General features: G+C 41.5%; 1 long non-coding RNA gene across 1 annotated transcript in view; it reads right to left on the reverse strand.

Moving 5' to 3' along the window:
* The window catches only part of LOC143692037 (uncharacterized), a 35,771-nt gene that overhangs the window by 4,731 nt on the left and 8,899 nt on the right, over positions 1-22,141 (reverse strand). The window contains exons 2-4 of the long non-coding RNA XR_013179900.1: positions 14,947-15,103; positions 13,147-13,329; positions 780-821 (exon numbers count right to left, since the gene is read on the reverse strand). This is a non-coding gene — a long non-coding RNA (uncharacterized LOC143692037). The remainder of the gene's footprint in view (positions 1-779; positions 822-13,146; positions 13,330-14,946; positions 15,104-22,141) is intronic.

Below are 22,141 nucleotides of genomic sequence, written 5' to 3' on the forward strand. Positions count from 1 at the left end.
CTTAGATATTCAGAAACCTTTCTTCAGTATCAACATGTAGAATCCCAGTTTGTAGGAATGTACATCTATAAAGTTTTTCCAGTGAAGTGAAGTAAATAGAGTTCTTCAGGTAGTTTGCAAAAGTAATAGTAAGCAGAGTTTTGCTTCATCATATGTTGACTCTGTCCTACCTTGCAAAACAACTTTGTCTTATAAATTTTTCTTTGTGTACAGAATGTTTACCATAATTCATGTTATTATCACTTAAATAAGATTAAATCATCAATATTTCTAAACTATATTGCCATCATGGAAAGAAATACATCTGCAAGTAAGGTCACTTAGAAATTTTTTTTTCTAATTAGTTAATGGATAGTATTTTTCCTTTTGTGTGTATATGAGGGGGAATATTGCTGATTTTTTGAATAGTGTTGTTAATCAAACACCCTCACCTATATGTATCTTTTTCCCTAAAAGTTTACTCTCTGTGCTGCTGGAAGTACTGTCTGCTGCTCATGGGGGATGCTACTACCCATGCCTGGCTCATATAGTTCCCACTTCTATAAAAGACTGACAAAAAATACTTTCTACTAATGACACAGTGTAGTACAACAAAATTGGTGACTGAATTTGTGCTGTGAAATTAGCTACACCTTGGGACTGAGTCTTTTGGTGGGATTTTTCTGAATGCAGATTATATCATGCTCTCATCTATGGCTGAGGACCACAACCAGTCTTTTTGTCTTTAATTCTGTTTGTGCAGGCCGACTTGGCATAGCAGGCTGGTCCATAACACTTACCTTCAAAGTCCCATTTTAAGAAGATGGCTACATCACACCCTCCTGCAAAGCGATGAAATGCAGGTCAGAGAGGCAGGAGAAAATACTGCTAGTTTCATGCAAAGCTGTTTGTGTGGGGAGTTTCTTAAAGTACAGATTTAATAATTGGGGCTTACATGAAGAGTATAATTCTTGATGTAACACTGGAAGAATTGAGAAGATAAGGGAGGAAACTTGATTTTCTGAACTGGAGAGATGATCACCACATAACATCCCAGTGCAATGACAGCAGAGGAATGATTTGCTGTGAAGTGAGAGTTTGCACTGAGTAAGTGATGGTCTGTAGGGTGGTGGGTGATCTAGTAATACTTAAAGGTAATAAGAGTGTATATGGGAATGAAACAAATTATGTGAAACAAATACTGTAAGTGAGATTACAACAGGAAAGAAAGTAATACCAGGTAATGAAAATCAAGTTACCAGCCATTTTCTAGACTTAGAATCCAGTAAGTTGAGTAAGCACTAGATTTCAGATGTTATCAGTAGACTAAATGTTACTTGAATTATTTTTTTCTTTTATCTAACAGTGATTACATACATCCTGTGAATTAAAGCCAGGTTATTAAGAACATGCAAACATTGACTGTGTACAACAAATTAGTTGTCCTTTTTCATAAAGGACAATTTGTAATAGAGCAGTGTTAAGATGTAAAAGAGTCACACACCACAATTTTAAAGGCAATGATCAGATTTTTCTGAATATTTAGTGTACGAACTGAAAACAGTTTTTGCTGACTAGAGTAATTATGCTTTTTAATAGGAACTTACTGTCACAGTAACTAGTTTGCATGGACATCACTAGTCAAATAAGTTTATGTTCAGCCCTGTATTCAAACAGGCTCTTAGGTGTTTGATTTCCCCCAAGAGTGGAGAAGTTACGTGTGCCTTTGTGGAAAGAACAGTGCTCCCAAAGCACTGTCTTTTAACAAGTGAGAATTTCACAATACAGGTCTGGAAAAAATCTGAATGGATCTGAAGGGTTTTCCCAGGAATGACTCTCAATTCTGGGAACAGGAAACAGCATTGGGTGCTGATTATTCTTTCTGTGGTGGTTTAATCCATCCCTTCTTCTCTACTAGGACATAGTGTTAATATACAGCTGATAGTCTTGGTGGAGAATTCCTCAAAGAAGAGGTGTTGGGAAACAGACCGCATCATTTTCTCTGAAGGACCTATTGGTCCTTCATTTCAAAAACATTTTGAAATTTCAGAAGTTAAGACTTCTCAGTCTGCTAGCACAGTGCCCTTCAAATTCTTAAAGCTTCGTATGGCAAGGACAACTTTTCAACAAAATGCAGTAGACAGAAAGAGCAGACAAGTATAGTTGCACATCTGGAGTGTGTGGACCATTTATAAATTTGCAGATTTGCTGTATTCAGCGGCCTAGATGCTTAGATTCTGAGCATGTCCATAGCATTTGAGATATGTTCTCAATATAGAAGTCTGTTCTTCTAAACATGCAGATGAAACAACTGTTGGAAAACTGAATTGCAGAGAGAACTCATCCCTGTGTTTAGCATTCCTCTACATCTAGATAGCAACAAGGGGACCCATTTTACTACATAATCAATGCAGAAAAATTTAGGCCCTACAGACAGACCTAAAGTGTCCTCTTGCCCATCACCTCTAATGAAGTGGCGCTGTAGAGAGAAAAAACTCAGTTTTAAAAACCAAATTAGCAAAAAACTTGTGAAGAACCTGGTCTGAAATGTCTGGGTGCATTTGCCTCTCCCAGTTGTGTAGACAAGAAGCATGTGAGGAATCCTGCCTAGTTCTTCCTTGTTTCTTCTGCAGCAGACAACAATCAAGCAGTACTACTATTTGGAAGAAACCTCCAATTTTGTATACACCTGCTGCTGTCACAATTCATTGGAAATTAGCCTTCTGTTATAACTTGGCAGTGCAAAGAGCAAATAAGATGATGTTACAATTGTCTTGACCTAGCTGCAGATGAAGAGAGTTTGTATGAAGCTGACATTTGCATTATAGTGTTAGTTTTGGCTAATCTGCCTCTCCTGCACTGGTTTCCAAACCAAACACAAAAATGGGAGGAGACATAATTGCTGAATAGCTCTGAAGGGTTTTCCCAGGCATTAGTGTCAATTGTGGGAACAGAAAACAGCATGGGGTGCTGATTATTCTTTCAAACTTTTGAATTAAAGCTATGCATAGATCTGGAGACTTCGCAACCTCTTAACACTAGGATGTTTTATGAGCTGTTCAGTGTGAAAATATGAATTTAATAGTCCACAAAGTTCAGCTAAAATGAAAATTTATCTTTATGGGGAGCCACAAAGCCAATAGTATATATTATGATTTTAAACAGTGAGTAACTGTTATTACATTGTAGGGACAAGTCTCAGAATATCTACAAATGCAAATATCTATAATGGAAAAATAAGAGAAAGGTAATATTTCCAGCAAAGGTTGAAAGGTAACCCTCGGCAAATATTGAAGGTTGCTTATTTGTTGAAGTGGCTCATTGTGGATCATTGTACCTTGTGCACACTGAAATATACAACATATTTGACACACTGGGACACTCCCACACCCACACCCACATTCTTGGAGGAATGCATAGGATTTGAAAGGAGACTGCAGTTAGGGGAAGAAAGCCAAGGTAATTTTGTGCCTTCAATTACAGTGTGGATGGGGTGCTTTTTGTTGGTGTGGACATTCACAGCAAAGGGAAGCAGGACATACAGATAACTATGTTCAGGGTATTTTTTACTTCTGATTACCCAAGATTTACATCAACCCTCCTTTTTATGGAAGGTTCTGTTGTGATTTCTACATTATAGCATTGTGTTGCTGAACTGGTATTGCGTGTCAGTCCAAAAAGACATGTGGGACCTGCCTTTAGACAGAAAACAGAAGAGCAACACACTGCACTGTGTCACTAACATTGCTTTGAAATATTCATGTCAATATCTTTGAAGATATGTTTATCACTGATTGTACTACAAAACTGTCTGGAACATAAGAGTTTACCAAATTCTTTCTCTTTGTGTTGATTAGCTCAAAAGTAGGGCAATAGCAGAACCCTTAGTAATGTCTTTTGTACCCCAGAACTTTTTATTCATAATATTCATACTTCAAGTTGTAAAATATAACCGTGCAAATTATAGTACTGCCATATTTTCCCATGTATTTTTTAAAAATATCACTAAGATTTAATTCTGCATATGAGTGGTGTATGATAGGAAGGACTTAGAGTGGGTGACGAGTCTGTTCAGTTCAATGCAGTTACTCATCACTGTGGGAGGCTGCATTCAAGCAGCCTGGCATCAAGAAAGCACCTGGTCTCAAACTTTTCATCACTGTTTTCCAGAAACAGCTGCCAATTTAGTTATTTATACACCAGCTTGAATTTAGTTATTTCCTGGTTTTTGAACGCTTGACTGTATGACCTGACATACTTTGTTTTTTGTAGCTCTATGTGTAATGTCACATCATTACAAAATGGTGCCTTAAGGCTGTGGGGAAAAAAAAAAACAAACAAAAAAACCTAGTTCTTGTTTCGACAATTTTTTTTAATAAGTTTTGTTGTACAACCGATCTTTAAGTAGAATTTCATAAAATCTTGATGTACATAAGAAAAATGTGCTTTCTAAAATTATTATAATAAAGGTTGTCACTTAGTGGTGTACACCTCAAAGATTAGTAAACTATCTGTATTTCATTTCTTCAGGGTTGTTTACAGAGTCTTTATTCAATCTGATATAAAGGGGTAGTAATGTCTGAAATCAAAGTAGTGAGATGAAAGGTCAGATATGACCTGGAGAATTCACTTGTGGACAATAGGGGGTGTGTGAAATGCCTGTTTCTGGTTTGCCTGCATTGTAGAGCTTACTGTCTCCCAGCAGCAAACTTCTCTGCCTTTCTTGCCCAGCTGATGAAAAGCAGGAGGAATAGCTTTGGTATAAGACACTGAGATGTACGACTATTGTTTGGGGACCCTCAGACTCTGTGGAATTTATCTCCAGTTTGTCTAGCACTCACTCTTACCATCTTGTCCTGTGAAGCCACTTGCCTAATCCCAGAGTTGGTTACAAAACTGCAAAGCTATAACCCATACCAAACCCATGCTGTGATTCCTCTGAAGGCCGCACAACCCTTCTTACTCACTGCAATGAAGTTGATGGTGACCTTTATGAACATGAATGCCTTTTATGGTGTATACAGTAAAAAGAAGTAAAACATATACAGTAAAAAGAAGTAAAAAGAACAACAATCTTCATAAAGGAATTAGCCTTTTAAGCTCTCCAGAGGTATCTGGTTTATAGTAAATTGGAGTGGCTAACTGGATGTTGCCTCTGAGGTAGTGCAACAGTTTACTGCCACAATACACAGGTAAAGATGGAAACTATAAACAGCCTCATTATGAAAAACTGGTCACTGACTGAGAAATGTTTGCTGCAGGGATAAATGAGGTGTTTTCAAAGTACTTGCTAGTACACTCAACCCAGAATGAGCACATGAAAAGATTGATCCAGTCTTGGTACTGGACCACCAGGCCAGTGGCCTCAGGTTGTTTTCCCAGAACGGACTATGCAGTCCAGCCTGCATTTCTGCTCAGACAGATGTACACAGTACTGCACTGCTGAACAGGGAAAGTCACATTGCTTAGTTGGGGGTTTGGTTCACTTCTGGTTTTGGTCCTATGTCTCTCTTCCTGTTTCTCCTGTACTTAATAACTTGACACACACTGAAAGTAGATCACAATAGCAGCACCTGAAACAAAGTTTGTAATGTAAATGTATGAAAGGGATATTGGGCCTTTTGTTTCACATTTTTTCCACATTATTTATTGCTAAGAAATCTATTTGGAGACAGGAAATACTCTAGACTGAACTTATGCTGTTTGCAAGTCCCTGGGTGTGGTAGAATCTGGTTTAGCCAGGGACAGGGAGACATCTGCAAATGAGCAGGTTTTTTGGAATGCTGTTGCCAGACATCCACAGGAAGTGTGATTTGAGAATTGTCTTAACTCCTTTACTTAGCATGGGACTGCTGAAGAAACATTGTGGCTTTTTTCATGGGCTGTGGACACAGGCAGCTTTGAAAGAAACTGTACTCTGAGTCAGAGAATTTGTACTCCCTGTCTCTATTTATTATAGAGAACATCTTTGAAGCAGAATTGGATATTGATATGAAATGGAGAGAACTGCTGCAGGTGACTTTAAAGTCACCCAGACTCAAACCCCCTGATTTCTCCCAGCTTGGGAAATTAACTGGGAGAGGAAGAGAGGAAGAAGCCTTTATATTTGTGCTGCCATGATGTCGCAATAGGAGTTAAGGAACAAAAATATCACACCCAAAAAGTGCTTTTCACTCACTGCATTTGTGCTTCATGGTAGGCCTGGTGTCATGACTATTCCCATTTTGTCTCTGAAGCCTGCAACAGACTTCAGACAGCCCAATGTCTGAGGCTGTTTCCTGGTTTAACAATTGCTGGGACAGTTGTGGGTATCTTGCTTCTCCCTCTGTCACACATCTTTTCTTCACAAAACAAAGGAAGGAGACACAGCAACAGAGGTATGAGGGCTGTTAGATATCCTTTTGTACTGCTGCAAAAAGCAGGAGGCACAACTAGCCTGCCTCCCTGTTTGTGCTTCTTTCACGTATTGAAATACAGATGTTCCCTCTGGACCTGAGGAAACACTTTTATTCTGTGAGGATGCAGAGCCATCAGCTTACAGCCCTTCTCTGGCAGACCAGTGAGCAGATGCTTTTCTTCCAAGCATTTCTGACAGACACTTACATAGGAAATGATGCTTGCTCCGATGTGGTCCCATTTTTTGCCAACAGTGGACTGCACTCATGGGGCAGTAGCCCACCAAACTTTTCCCCTGACCCGTGGAATAACTTCATGATGAGAAACAAGATTCCTGAGCTTACTATTCATTTAACTATTGAATTCAAAGGCAAATGAGGAAAGCAAGGTTGAAAGAGAGCAGAAGTGCCCAAACTTCCTCTGCACCCACAGTGTGTCCACTTTGGGGTGTGTAGTGACCTCCTTAGGTGTTCCCTGAGCCCCAGAAGTATGAGACAGAAAAGGCCCCATGGCTCCAGTGCCTCTCCCTCCTGCTGAAGCTCACATCCCACACATCCACAATCTGTATTGCTTTTTCTTGCCAGTCATGTGCTGTGGGATCTTCAGGCAGATATGAATATTTCTGGTTCTGAAGGCTCCTAATTTTTTCAGCTACTGCATTACTTATCCCTCTTTTAGTGAAGCTTCTCTGGCTTTTGACCTTTGATCATCTTCTCTAAATGGTTCTGATGCAATTTACCCCAGTTTGGGTCCCCCTCCCAAACTCACTTTTGTTTACATTTCTCAGGGCCTGAGACGGCGAGGAGTCCTTGATTCCTAGGCTTAGAGAGAAATTGTTTTGTCTGACCAAAATGGGAAATCTGTAGCTAGCATTCTGTATGGAGTTCAGAGTTATACACTAAAGAATTGCAGGATTACAAATATATGAAAAATATAAAAGCTAAAATCCTAAGGCACCAGTTCACATAGCTAGAAAATTAGGGCAAATATATCAAGGCTAAATCTTGATTACATTTCAGGATCATCACAATCATATGATAACAAAATCTTTTGAAATCATGTCACACAGCTGGCAGGGCAAGGACATCCTCTCTTGGTGTCAGAAATGTGTGTGACTGAAGGTGTGTTTGAGCTGCAGTGTTCAAGTGTCTTTTGGGAACAGTTTTTGTGGAAAATAATTCACAACCCCATCAGAAGTTGCTTTCTAACATGTTTTGAAAGAGAACAATAAGAAGCAAAACCCTTTGGAGGAAGGAGTTTGAAAAGGTTTATAGAGATAAATGTGACTGGTTATGGTAAAGTATGAAAGAAAAGGTGTTTGGAGTCGATGTTGAACAGCAATATTTACATTCCTGGCAACTTTGTTGGTTTTGCCTACTTGAAGATACTGGTAGAATAAGAATGTTCTCCCTTAAAATCAGCTGATGAATCAATGTTCTGGACAGAATGCAGTTTCTTATCTATCTGGGATCGAGTTACCCTACCTACTTTCCCTATTTTTGTATGCGAACAATGATAAATGGAGATATCAGTCTCCATGGGAGACTAAAATGACATCACTGAAATAGCGATGATGTTTTTAACAACCTTGTAGATGAAACAAATGGGTACAGTTTTGACTAACATCTTGAGTTATCACAGCCTTACATCTTCATTACGTTGTCTTCTTTTTACTGAAACAATGTAGATATGAAACAATGGCAAATTACAGGGATAATGTATTAAACTGATGCAAACTATTTAAAATGCAAGATGTCAAGCAGTGTCTCCAAACATAGCACACATCATCTAAAAAAACCCCCAAATCAAAAAACCATAACACTCTGAAGAAAACTACAAGAAAAGAGAAAGTCTTTCCAACTATGAAATTACTTTCCAAATCCTCCTAACTTAGAATCTTGAACATAGCCAGTGTTAAAGAAATTAATTCACTGAAAAAGCACACAACACACAATGTTCAGGAAAAAATATTGGTTAGTCAGAGAACATCTCTGTGTTTCAATATTTAATTTTGAATCCATATTTTAAAAAGTGTTAAAAGTTTAAAACCAAACCAAAGAAACTGTTTTAGATGCAAGCAGCAACCACAAACCAAATCACTGTTTAAACCAAGCTAAAAAATTGGTGTAATGCCAGTTACTTGTATGTATTATAAAAAATTTTGCTTTAACTGGACAAACTTTACAACAGTGGTGATTTTTATAGCATGTATATTTTGTAAACCAGCTTTGCAAACACTTCCTGAGTAAGCCTCTGCAATATTTTTGTACTTTCCTATATTTGACACTGGTGACATCTTGTGGTAGTTTTAGTCAAGGTAAATAGCAGCTGTTGCTTTTGTCATCCTTACTCTGCAGATTTGCTTACTGCTGAGTGATGGAGTCCTGCAATTGATAAAAATGCAGTGTATGGCTTCATGGTGAGGAGATACTACATCTACTAGATTTTAATAAAATAAAACTAGCCTAGTTAAGTGTCAAATCTCACTCCAGCCACAGAAAGGAGAAAACAAAATCAAACCGGTTATAGCCGCAATTAGTCTGTACCAGAAAATTAGTGATTCCTTCTGGAAAAGACTATACCCTTGCTGAAAAGGGCTCTTTAATAAAGTTATGGGACAGACGGGGAAGTGTGTATGTAACTCTAGACAATGGGACTGCAAATGTCAAAGTCCTAAGCCTCCCCTCTCATGTGTGCTCAGACAGCAACAAAATGACATGGATATCTTGTCATTCCCAGAACTACAGTGAAAATCCTCTATTAAACAAGAACTACCAATATTAGTACAGCACAAAGAAAACAACTGATGAATCCTATAAAAATCTGACAGTTTTATCTGCCCTTTTAACCCAAAATACTTTATCCTGTTCACTAGCAAGAAAGACAGTATCACTATAAGGCAAGTAGTAGGCCAAATTGTCAAGTGAAATTATTTCATGCCTGCCTTGCATGGTCTTAGTGACATGGATAGTCTCATCTGCCCTTGCAGAAAATACGGTGGAGGTTTTTATGTTGTAATTTTCCCTGACCCTTGTATGTTTTGTTTAAAGAGGGGTACGTTGCAGACCTAGGAAAGGAAACGGTCAGAAAAGGTACAGCTCCCATGAACTCTAGCCAAGGATATCTGATCCTGTGAATTGCTTAATACAAGGGCAAAAACTGTGGTTTTGAGAAGTTTTTGTAGGAGTCCCACATACGCATTATACTTAGCAATCAACTATAATGCCTACAGCATGAATGCAGTCTTGGATTTCAGTTAGGTACTGAAACTTTGATGAGGACAACACTGGAAATTCCCCTTCCAAGGCACAGTCCAAGCACCCATGGCAGAACCAATGCAAGTGATCAGTTTTGGTGGAAATCAGTAGCTTGCACTGGTACAAGTAGCGTCACAATATTAAGTAAAGCACTGGTGCATCTAGGGCTGAAATTCTATAGACTTACTAGTAAGAGGACTATGATGTCTAGAAACAATATGATGAGCAAGTGCCTCACCCTGCTCTGGGAATACCAGAAGGACTAAGAGATACATTTGCACAAAAGCTTTTACATGATCACAAGAAAAAGAAAATTAGAAAAATCAGGGATTTATTGTCTTAGAATTTGTGTGTAGAACACTAAATGTTTGAACTACCCATGTATTGAACAGTCTGGTCTAGGTCTGGTAGCAGGAATAAATAACAAAGTAAGGTCTCAGAGACGCTTATCTAAAATTGCATTGAAAGCAATGGCAAAAACATCTGATAAGCATTGTTAATTGCCTAATTCTGCTCTCTCATATAACACTTGAAATTGGCTAAAATGCTTTATCCTGCTTACTATTGGTATTTCACCACTTTAGAGGCATTTTCAGCAGGAGCATTATTCAATTTATCACCATGTAAGACCTAAATTGAAAAAGAATTGGAAGTTATATGTCATTTTTTTTGGTGAGATATACAAATGCTAGGCTAAATGAAACACAAAATCACAGAATGACAGAGTTTGGAAGGCACCTCTGGAGGTCCTGTGGTCTAACCCCTGCTGCAGCAGAGCCATTTGGAGCTGGCTGCCCATGACTGTGCCCAAATGGCTTTTGCAGATCTCCAGTGGGGGAGACTCGACAAACTCTCTGGGCAACCTGTGCCAGTGCCCAGTCATCCTCACAGAAAAAAGGGTTTCCTGTTGCTTAGAAAGTACCTCCAGTGTTTCAGTCTAAGCACATAGACTATGCCCTGCGTTTTGTCTCTGCTCCTGTCACTGAACACCACTGAGGAGAACATGGCTCTCTTTGTTGCACTCTCTCTTTGGGTATTTGTAGGTATGGATGAGTTCTCTTTTCTGGACTGGACCCATGTCAGCTTTTTCTCATGGTAGACACTCTCCAGTCTCATTAACATCTACTAAAGATTATTGAGAATTACCTCACAGTGGTACAGGTGAGTTAATTCTCACACTCATGTGTGCATCCCAACAAGACTCTGGTATGTTCAGATGGCTTAAGTGATCCCTGACCTGATCCTCTTCCACCAAGGAAGAATTCCCTATGCATTTTCCTTTCTCCAATTTTTCATGTGTCTCTGGGTTTTCTGCAAGATGGAATTGCTAGTAAAGACTGAAGGCATTTTGTACCACAGTGTTTTCTGTGTCATAGAATCATGGAACATAGAATGATTTGAGTTGGAAGGGGCCTTAAAAATCATCTAGTTCCAACACTCCCTGCTGTGGGGAAGGACACCTTCCACTTCCTCAGCTTGCTCAGATCCCTATCCAGTTTGGCCTTGGACATTGCCAGGACATCCACAACTCCTCTGGGCAACTTGTTCCAGTGCCTTACCACCTTCACAGTAAAGAATATTTCCTGATATCTAATCCAAACCTACTCTGTTTCAGTTTGAAACCATTCCCCCTTGTCCTGTCACTACATGCTCTTGTACAAATGGAATGATGGAATGCCATGTTCAGTTGCTGTCACCAGCACCCCCAGGGCCTTTTCCTGGGGCAGCTTTGCAGCCACTCTGCCCCAGCCTGTGGCACTGCCTGGGCTTGCTGTGACCCAAGGGCAGGACTTGTACAAAGTCTCTCCAGGTTTCTTGTAGGCTCCCTTCAGGTACTGGAAGGCTGTAATTGGGTCTTCTTTTCTCCAGGCTGAACAAATCCAATTCTCTCAGCCTTTCCTCATAGGAGAGGTTCTCCAATACCTCCAATATTCTGGATGCCTTTCCTCTGGACTCATGTCATTTCAGTGCTGGGAGCCCAGAGCTGATGCAGCCCTGCAGGTGGGGTCTCAGCAGAGCAGGGCAGAGGGGCAGAATCTCCTCCCTGGCCCTGCTGCCCACCCTGCTCTGGATGCAGCCCAGGACACGTGTGGCTCTCTGGGCTGGGAGTGCCCATGGCTGGGTCATGTCCAGCCTCTCACCCACCAGCACCCCAAGCCCTTCTCAGCAGGGCGGCTCTGCTCTGTTCATCCCCAGCCTGTGTTGACACCAGGGTTTGCCCAAGTTGCACATGGGGACCATGAAATTCCCATGGATCCACTTCCTGAGCTTGTCCAGGTCCCTCTTAATGGCATTCCATCATTCAGGTGTGCTAAGTATGTCACTCAGCTTGTCATACTTTAGGTGTGTTAAGTATGTCACTCATCTGAAAATTTGCTGGCAGTGCACTCAATCCCTTTGTCTACATCATAAATGAAAATATTAAATAACACTGGTCCCAGTATGGATCTCTGAGGGACACCACTTGTCCCTCTTGTCCATCAGGACTCTGAGCCATTGCCCACAACCCTCTGGGTGCTACCACCCCACTAATTTGTTATTCACCTAACAGTCCACCCATGAAGTCCCTCTCTCTCAATTTTAAGGGAAAAGGATGCTGCGGGGGCCTGTGCCAAAGGCTTTCCGGAAGTCCAGGTAAATGATACCTGTCACCCTTCCCCTCTCCACTCGTGCAGTCACCCCACCGCAGAAGGTGACTGGGTTGGTCTGGCAGGACCTGCCCCTGGTGCTGCCATGCTGGCTTTCCTGAACCACCTCCCTGTCCTATGTGTGCCTTAGCACAGCTTTTGGGAGGGTATGTTCCATGATCCTCCAGGCATGGAGGGAAGGCTGACAGATGGGTAGTTCCCAAGATCCTCCTCTCTACTCTTTTAAAAGATGAGTACAATGTTTTCTTTTTCCAGTCACCTGGGACTTCACATGATTGCCATCACTTTTCACATATCACCAAATTAAATATCACCCAAATATGAGAGTGGCTTTGCAAATACATCAGTCAACTCCCTCAGGACTCAGGGATGCCTCTCATCTTAGTCTTCTGTTGCCTACATGCAGGTTCTTTTTTTTTCACCAGCAGGACTGAGAACACCATCTGGGCCCAAGAGTCAAGTTTTGTCTAGCAGTATAATTTCCTTTTCTATGGAAGCTGAGCAGTGGTATTAGTCACAGAGCCAGACAAGCTTCTGCAGTCCCTACACATTATCCTGGACAGAGGACCCAGCAGGCAGCAGATCTCTTCAATTGATATGTCAGGTCAACAGGTGGTTTGTTCTGTACCCTGAACAGTGATTAATTGCAGCAAGACTCACCCACTGCAATGAATCACTGTTTCTTCCTGGTACTATTGCATGTTTTAGGGTCAGGTGGACCAGATAATTTGCTTGAAGGTGCATGAAGCTCCTACTCAGCTTTGAGGATAGTGAAGCTGCAAGCCTTTAGGTGAGAAAAGAGCCTTCCCCGTTGTGCTGTAAGCCACTTGTTTCCACCTCTTCCACTCTCCAGAGGTTGCACTTACCTTCATATTAGGGATGAACACTGCCAACTTCTCAGCAGCAGGTGGGATTGGTGGCTCTTCAAGCTGTTGAGCCTCGGAGAATGTCCTATCTCTCTTTCCTCTTCCCTTGTGCTATGCAGCCTGATCACTTCCTTTGGTAACTCCTCATCTTGGCAGCAAAGATCCTCCAAGACTTCACAGTTCCTACAACAAATTAAAATGAAACAACAGATTTTTAATGGAAGCATACTAAATGTTCAAGTAGAAGTAGCTGCTGAAGTACAAATGTCTTCAGGCCGAACATCCTGCTGTTATCAAATAACTGTTTCACTTTCCAGAAATATCTTTCTCATATTAGGTATCTCCAACTTCTGCCACTGCTTGCTATCACTATTTGTCCGTACAGGGATCCTCCTTCACACCACATCTAAGGTGTAGCTCAGTTTCTGTGTAAAGGTAACTTATCTAACTTATCATCACCTCTTACACAAAGACAGCCTAGCCTTACAGCTATTAGTCAGTGCACGGCTTACATACAAAATTGAAACTAAGAAACAAACAAACAGAAAAACCCCTACAACAAACCAGTGTAATGCAAGTTACAGAAAGTTTTTATATTAAATTTTTGACAAGTTACAAAGTTTTCATATATATCTGCTGTGAAAATGACCATTAAGTGTAAGACTCTCCCTGGGAATGGTGATGCTCAAGAAAAGTTCACAGCATGTAGAGAAGGCTTTCCTGCAGTCTCATGGGTAGCTTGAAGCAGAAGAGAAACACTTTCTATGAAAAAAAATGTCTGAAACAACTCTTTTGAAACAACTTCAGATATACAATATAGATTTGATCAGGGTATGGCTAGGGGAACAGGCTTCAGATACTTGCCAACTAAGGCTTCAAGTTTTCTCCAGGGTTGTAAGAAATGACTCAGAAGGGAGGATGTGAAACAAATGTGAAAAACCGCTGCAGGATTAGATGAAAGGTTATTCCACAGAGGGAATAACCCACAGAGGGAATTTATATTGTACATCTGTAGTAAATAAGTAAAGCATTGCCCAGTTTCCGATACCAAGTTCACTCTAAGCTCTCTGTGAAGCGCTCCTACCTGCAGGTTTTTTGAATGCCATAGGAAGAAAATCTAGTGCCTTCATATTTTTGTGTATCAGCTCTGCTAGGATAATATATTATTGGATCATTATTGCACTGATGGGAAAAATTATGATCAGAGATCCAAATTATTTTCTCAAGAAACTGTTGACCTGTCTTCATGACTTCATTGACAGGAGCACATTTTGCTTTCAAAAAAGTAAAAGGGGCAGGTCTGAGAGCAATGTCTTGTGAAAATCAGTGGTGAAACAAACTAAAGGAGTATTTGTAGAAATGACTCGATTTCTAAATTCTGCTTCTTGCATTATTATATTAATGGGGTTTACAGATACTGAGGTTATGGCCCTGGACAAATAAGTATTTCTCTCTGCACACTTTTTCCCCATATCATACTTCCAGCCGAGTGAGAACAATTTATGCTGAAATTGGTGTCCACATTTGAAGCTCCTAAAGTCTTTCGTGCCATACAGGGCATATTATGTGCCATAACAGGCATGTTGTTTTATGGCATATTTTCCTACCTCTACTTCATACTTATGGCATCCTTGCCATGCAGAGCTTGGCTGTTCCTGAGTCTCTTTTTTCAAACACAACCTGGCACATCCTACTCTACTGTCAGACCTTGTCTGTGAAGCCCTGACTAGCTTGTGAGAAAGTATGAGGAGGCATGGGCCTGTGTTTTATTCAGATATAAAGCCTTATTATTCAACTGACCTGGAGGTCTCCATGTAGGGTGAGCTGCAGCTGTGTGAAGAGTTTATTGTCTGTTCAGCAGTGGTGCAGTTGGGTGCAGCATCTTCTGCTTCCAATGGGAGAGTAGACAGGAATGTGCTTCAGCTGGGACCTGGACCTCTCTTGTCCTATATAGGAGCTGGAGAGTAACAAAATGGCATGAAGCAACTGTGTTCATGCAGCACAAGCCATGCAAACAGACTACATTCAGTGAATGACATTGTGGGCAGCTTCTTTGATGGATAGTTGGGAGGTTGGAGTTGTATGGATGACATAAGTCTTTGAGTTGTGTCTGTAATGTCTAACTGGGATACTGGGCACAAATAAAAACACAGTGGGCTGTGAAATCCAGATTGTTGGATGCACTGTGCTGCTGATTGTAGAGGTATTGAGACATGGTTTGAGTGAAAAACAGATACATGGCCTTCTCTAACAAGATTCAGGCACTAGTTTTCTGTGTGGTACAGGAAGTGCTTCTTTCTGGTATGTTCCCTATTCCTGCACCTGTTCCTGGTTTGGCAAGAGGATGACTCAATATTCTATTTGAATAGCAATATCTTTTGTGAAGCATGATGATATAAACTTATAAGATAATTGCTGATACAAGAAAACAGCTTTTTCTGTTCCCACTGATCTTCCAGGTGACTGCTTAAGTGCTGCTCATTGGTAACATCAAGGCAAAGACTGCATGATTAACCTTAGGGCTTCTGAGAGAGGCTGTAAATATATCCAGGCTCAATCAGGCTCTTCATCTGTAAATAGAGAACATTCTTTCACCGCCTGTATTGCCATTAATTGAGGTGATCTCCACTTAAAAAACACTTAAATACACCTATGAAATGTGGTTTTATTCAGCCATGATATGACTTATTTTTCAAGAAAAATATTGTTTGAAGTAAAAACAAACTTGGTGCAGATGTCTCTGTTCAATACTGGTTTCTCAATTCATTGTGTCTTGATGGCATCTTCATGGAAATTGAGTGCTTGTTCATGGTCATTTCAGTTGGAAGAACTATAAAACATTTTTCTCTTATTTCTCTACAGCATCAGAATTTGTACTGCTCTCTGAAGCTTTTACAATTTAAAATCATGAGGCATATGGCATTTGCCAGTGAAATATTTTTGTTCTGAGAGGCTAGACTTCGGAGCTCAATAGTTACTGCTTTTTGTTAGTTTGAGTTAAACAGCAGCAAATTAAAAAAAAAAAATCAGTGCTTTCTTGGCACAATTTTGTGTAGAAGACAACTGAAAGACTCACAAGTGGCTGACCCCTCCAGCACCTCTGGAAATCACTCTGAGCCTCATCATGGTCAACAACAGCAAGTTAATCACAGCTTTGAATAGGCAGACAGATTCAAAAACCTTCCTGTTCCCAGTGTTTAACTACACCCATAGTAAAAAACATTTCAATACTTCTTGCCTGAGCCTTTCATGCTCCAGCTTGGGTCTCTTGCTTTTTCATCTATTGATGTGCACTTCTGAACAGAATTTGTGTCTACCTTCCCTATATCCTCCCACGAGGTTGTTGAAGGTAAGAGAAAGTGTAACTCTCTGATGAATAAAACAAGAGATGAGGAGAAAGCTCAGGTACTCAATAGCTTTTCCCCCTCAGTCTTCACTAACAATCTCTTCCCACAGCTCTGAAGTGGATGGGGAGCAAAGTCTGCCCACTATAAGAGATCAGGTTCGAGACTACTTGAGAAATCTGAACAGACATAATCTATGGGACCTGATGAGATACCAGAGTCATGAGGGAATTGGCTGAGGTAGTTGCCAGGCCATTTTCCATAATATTTGGAAAGTGATGGCAATCAGGCAAAGTCCCCGGTGAATGGAAAAGGAAACATTGTATCCATCTTTTAAAAGGTATGAGGATAGATATGAGGACGCTGGGAAGTCCTCTGCTCTGTGCCTGAGAAGAGCATGGGACAGATCTGCCTAGAGGAGGTGCTATGGCATGTGGAGGTGATTCAAGACAGCCAGCACAACTTCACCAAGGGCAAGTCTTGCCTAACCAGCCAAGCAGTCTTCTGTGATGGAGGGACGAGGTCAGGGGGCAAGGAAGGGATAAACATGACGTTTATCTGGACTTCTGTAAAGCCTTGTAATGGTTCCCCAAAACATCCTTCTCTCTAAATTGGAGAGAGGAATTTGATGGATGGACTATTCAGTGGAGAAGGCTAAATGGCTGCATCCAGAGGGCAATGGATCCAGAGGTCTGTCTGGAAATCAGTGATGGATGGTGGCCCTTGGGAATCTGTTTTGGGACTGATTCTGTTTAGTGTCTTCATCTGTGATACAGACAAAAGGATCAAGCACTGTCAAAAGTTTGCAGATGACACCAAGATGAGTGGTGCAGTTGACACATGTGAAGGACAGGATGCCATCAGAGGGACCTGGACAAGCTCATGAAGTGGGTCCATGGGAATGTCATGAGTTTCAAAAAGACCTAATGCAAGGTGCTGGATCTGGGTTAGGGGAACCTCTGGTATTAACACAGGCTGGGGATGAACAGATCAGAGCAGCCTGAAGGCATTGGGGTAACCTTATTTGCAGCCCTTCACTACTTAAGTGGGCTTTATGAAGAAGATTAACACAGACGTTTTTTGGAGGGACTGAAACAACAGGGCAAAAATAGGAAAATAAAAGGGTAGATTCGGACTAGACATCAGGAAACATTTTTTACAATGAGGTGGTAGAACACTGGAACAGCTTGCCCAGAGAGCTTGTGGATGCCTCATCCCTGGGAACACCCAAGGTCAGGTTGGATGGGGCTCTAAGCAATCTGATCGAGGTGAAAATGTCCCTGCTTATTGCAGGAGAGTTGGACTAAATGACCTGCAAAGGTGTCTTCCAACACAAACCATTCTATCATTCTATGAAGTCAAAAAAGCAACAGATCTCCCATCCCTTTTCCCAGGTTGACAGAAGGCTAGGGGGCTCTCCTGAACCTAACCGAATATATTAATCTTTTCCCTATATTATTGGGATCCAAAACTGGACACAGCAATTCATATCCACCTCATAAATGATGAATCATTAACAGATAAAGGATAACTTCCCTGGATCTGCTGTCTCTGCCTTTGCCAGTACACCCAAGCATTTGGCTGGGTTTATTTGCTGCAATACTGCTTCCCAGGTAACAGAGTAACAGAATAATTTGGGTTGGAAAAGATATCCAAGACCATCAAGTCCAAGCACTGGTCAAATACCACCATGCCCACTAAACCACAGCATGAAGTGCTGTATTTTTCTTTTTTCTCTGAATGCTTCCAAGGATGATGACTCCACCACTCGCTGAGCAGCCTGTTCCAATGCTTAACCACTCTGTCAGTGCAGATATTTTTCCCAATATCCAACCTGAATATCATTCCTTGGCACAGTTCCTCTTGTCCTATTGTTAACTGCCTGGAAGAAGAGACAGATCACCATTTCACCACAGCCTTCCAGGTAGTTGTTCAAAGCAGGTCCCCCCTGAGCCTTTTTTCTCCAGGCTAAACAATCCCAGCTCCCTTAGCTGTTCCTCATAGGTCTTGTGCTCTGGAACCTTCACAGCTCCATTACCTCCTCTGGACCTGCTCCAGCACCTCAATGTCCTTCGTGTACTGAGGGGCCCAGAACTGAGCACAGGATTTGAGGTGTGGCCTCACCAGTGCTGAGTACAGGGGGACAATCCCTGCCCTGCTCCTGCTGGCCACACCATTGCTGGCACAGGCCAGGATGCCATTGGCCTTCTTGGCCACCTGGGCACTGCTGGCTCATGTTCAGCTGCTGTCACCAGCACCCCCAGGGCCTTTTCCTGGGGCAGCTTTGCAGCCACTCTGCCCCAGCCTGTGGCACTGCCTGGGCTTGCTGTGACCCAAGGGCAGGACCCAGCACTGGGCCTTGTTGAGCCTCACACCACTGGCCTGGGCCCATGGTCCAGCCTGCCCAGATCCCTCTGCAGAGCCTTCCTGCCCTGCAGCAGATCAGCACTCCCACCCAGCTTGGTGTTGTCTGGAAACTGACTGAGGGTCACTCAATCCCCTCATCCATGTCACTGATGAAGATATTAAACAGAACTGGCCCCAGTACTGAGCCCTGGGGAGCACCACTGGTCACTGGCTACCAGCTGGATATAACTCCATGCCCCACTAATCTCTGGGCCCAGCCATACAGCCAGGTTTTTACCCTGTGAACAGGGTGCCTGTCTGAGCCATAAGCAGAGACTTTCTCCAGGAGAATTTTGTGGGAAACAGTGTCAAAGGTTTTACTAAAGTTCAAGAAGAAATACCCACAGCCTTTTCCTCATCCTCTAAGGTTGTCACCTGACCATAGAAGGGATCAGGTTGGTCAAGCAAGATGCACATTTCACAAACCCTTGCTGCTGGCCCTGATCCCTTGTATTTCCTGAGCATTGGTGATTAGTCCTAAGGCCTGTAAAGGGTAGTCATAAAAAGTAATAATTTACTGCAGCTTTCTGGGTAAGTGAGTAGTATGAATCTTGAACTAGTCAAAGACACTTGGCTTAACAACACACATTGGAATTAATTTTGTCTCTTTGATTCAGAAACTTGGGCTAGGATAGGAAGTGTGTGAACTTGTAACTCAATGTTTTCAACTTCTGCTTTTTCCCCATTGATTTTTCCCTGGACAGGTAGACAATGTTGCTCTCTTAAAAATGTTCAAGAGGCAAGAGATCAAAATTCTGCACAAACTGTCCCTGTCTTGCAGCATACTTACTCAAGAAATCATCCCAACAGTCACACTGAATTGAACATTCTGCAGTTGGTGGCTGTATCTCCGTGTGACAGGTGAGCCAGTCTGGTTGCCAGGAGATCTCTGTCTACTGCAGAACTTGAAATCTAGCAAAAACAGCTGGTTTCACAGAAATTACTTTTCAGAAACTAATCATATTGACAAATGGCACTAAGATGTCAAAGGCTGAAGGGACCAGTGGGGAGGTCACTACCACACTGCCACAGCATAACTGTCAGGCATTTTGGGTATCATCAGGGGCTGAAGGCCCAGTTTTTTATCTTAATATATATACACAGAAAATCTGCACTGGGATTCTGTTGAAGCTGCAGCAGTGTACAATAAAATTATGGCTTCTCAAAAAGCAAGTCTGGAGCATGAAAAGACCCTGTCTCAGGTCTGTCCTACAGAGGTCACTGCAAACCCACTTCTGAGAAAACTGCAATGCTGGTTTGCAGTACTATCACACTAACACTGAATGCAGGCTGAAGTGTCTTTGTCTATCACCAGTATCTATTTACATCTCACATGCTTGCACTGTGACAAATAAAAATGTCATGTATCCTTTCAGACAGATTCTTGCTCTCAAGTAATACTTTGAGAGCAAGACATTAGTAAGCATTATGTTTTGACTTCTCTGAGCCACAAAAAAGAAAAAATTAGGACTCCAGCTCATCCTGTTTTTTAAAGATGGACAATCAACTCTAAGTTAGAATAAAACTTGCATTCTTGGACTTCTGATTTTCTCCTACCTTAAGCAGATTTGCATTTTCACAGATGCCTGTAACATTCTGTCTAGGATTTTTGGCGAAATCTTTTTATTGTTTGTTAGTATTGAAGAGTGGTGAAATAGAGTTTTTCACATTAGAAAAACAGCGATTAGTACCTTTGAAAAACCAGTTTCAACACATGGATTGAACCTCAGATTGCATTTAGGGAAAAGGTTTATGAGATGGTAACCCTTATTTAACAGCAATATGATTATATGAAATAACAGGTTTATTTTTTTGATTACTGTTCAAGTGTTTGTGTGCAGTGCTGGAGTGCAAGTGGTGAAAGAAGATAGTGATTCTTTTCCCCTGACACTGTTTTAGGAACATGGTTTCCAAACCACTGAAATAAGCTTCAGGAAAGAAAACCAGATAATGCTTCTGTGTACATATTACATTATTATTTTTAAGGCCTAGACTAAAGGAGAACATTCAGGCTTACAGCTGAATTTGGACCTCAAAGAGTTTGATTTAGACCTTGATTCATGAACTTATGGAAGTTCCAGCTTTGGCTGTGGTGGGGTTCTGCAGCCAGTGCTTGGAAAGGCTGTGTGTCCTGTGTTTTCCCATGGCATTAGAGCTTCTGCACCTGGGAGGGGGCAGCCCTGGATGTACAGAAAAATGAGATGCTGGAAAGCAATGCCACAGAAAGGACCCTGGGAGTCCTGGCTTATGGCAAGTTGAACATGGGTCAGCAGTGCCCTGGCAGCCAGGAGGGCCACCCGTGTCCTGGGGGGCATCAGGCCCAGCATCCTCAGGCACAGCATCCTCAAGCGGAGCATTGTTGTCCTGCGCTGCTCTGCACTGGGGCAGCCTCACCTCGAGGGGTGGGGGCAGCTCTGGGTGCCACAATAAATGAGATATAAAGCTATTGGGGACCGTCCAAAGGGCCATGAGCACGGTGAAGGGTCTAGAAGGAAAGCCATATTAGGAGCAGCTCAGGTCAGTTTTTCTGTTCAGCCTGGAGGAGACTGAGGAGAGACCTCATTGCAGTCAACTTCCTTGTGATGGGGAGAGGAAGCAATGGTTTTAAACTGAAATAGGGTAGATTTGCTTGGATACAAGGATGAAATCTTTTACAATGAGGGTGTTGAGACACAGGAACAGATGCTCTGATTAGCTCTGGATGCCCCATCACTGGAAGTGTCTAAGGTCAGGTTTCACACTCTGATCTAATGAAAGATGTCCCTGCCATGGGTCATCATTATCTTTAAATGTCCCATTCTAACCATAGCCATGGTATGATTCTATATTTTATAGAAATATATTCTATATTTCTATATAATAAATACCACAGAGGTTTTTTTTATATTTAAATAGTAGAATGTGTAAAAAACCTTGTATACATAGGGAAATGCAGAATATTGAAAAAGGATACTTGAGTATAGACACTTTATAACAACAAAAGGTCACTTAGGAGTCAGCCATGCTTGAACATATCCACTGACTTTATGACTGCTACTTGACCTACCAGCATCCTTTGTTGCAAAAACAGTAGCAGAGCTTCGTTAGAAACAGATTATTCTGGGGGTGAAACTGCGTTATAATAGCTGCTCTGTCTTGAGCTGAGTAATCATAAGAACCTAAAAAATCACCTAATGATCTTATTATGCCATGTAACAGAAATGATCAGAGGACTTGGGATTATAACAGGCAATTAAAGACAGAGG

This window comes from Agelaius phoeniceus, chromosome Z, assembly GCF_051311805.1.
Source record: "Agelaius phoeniceus isolate bAgePho1 chromosome Z, bAgePho1.hap1, whole genome shotgun sequence".
Taxonomy (NCBI): domain Eukaryota; kingdom Metazoa; phylum Chordata; class Aves; order Passeriformes; family Icteridae; genus Agelaius; species Agelaius phoeniceus.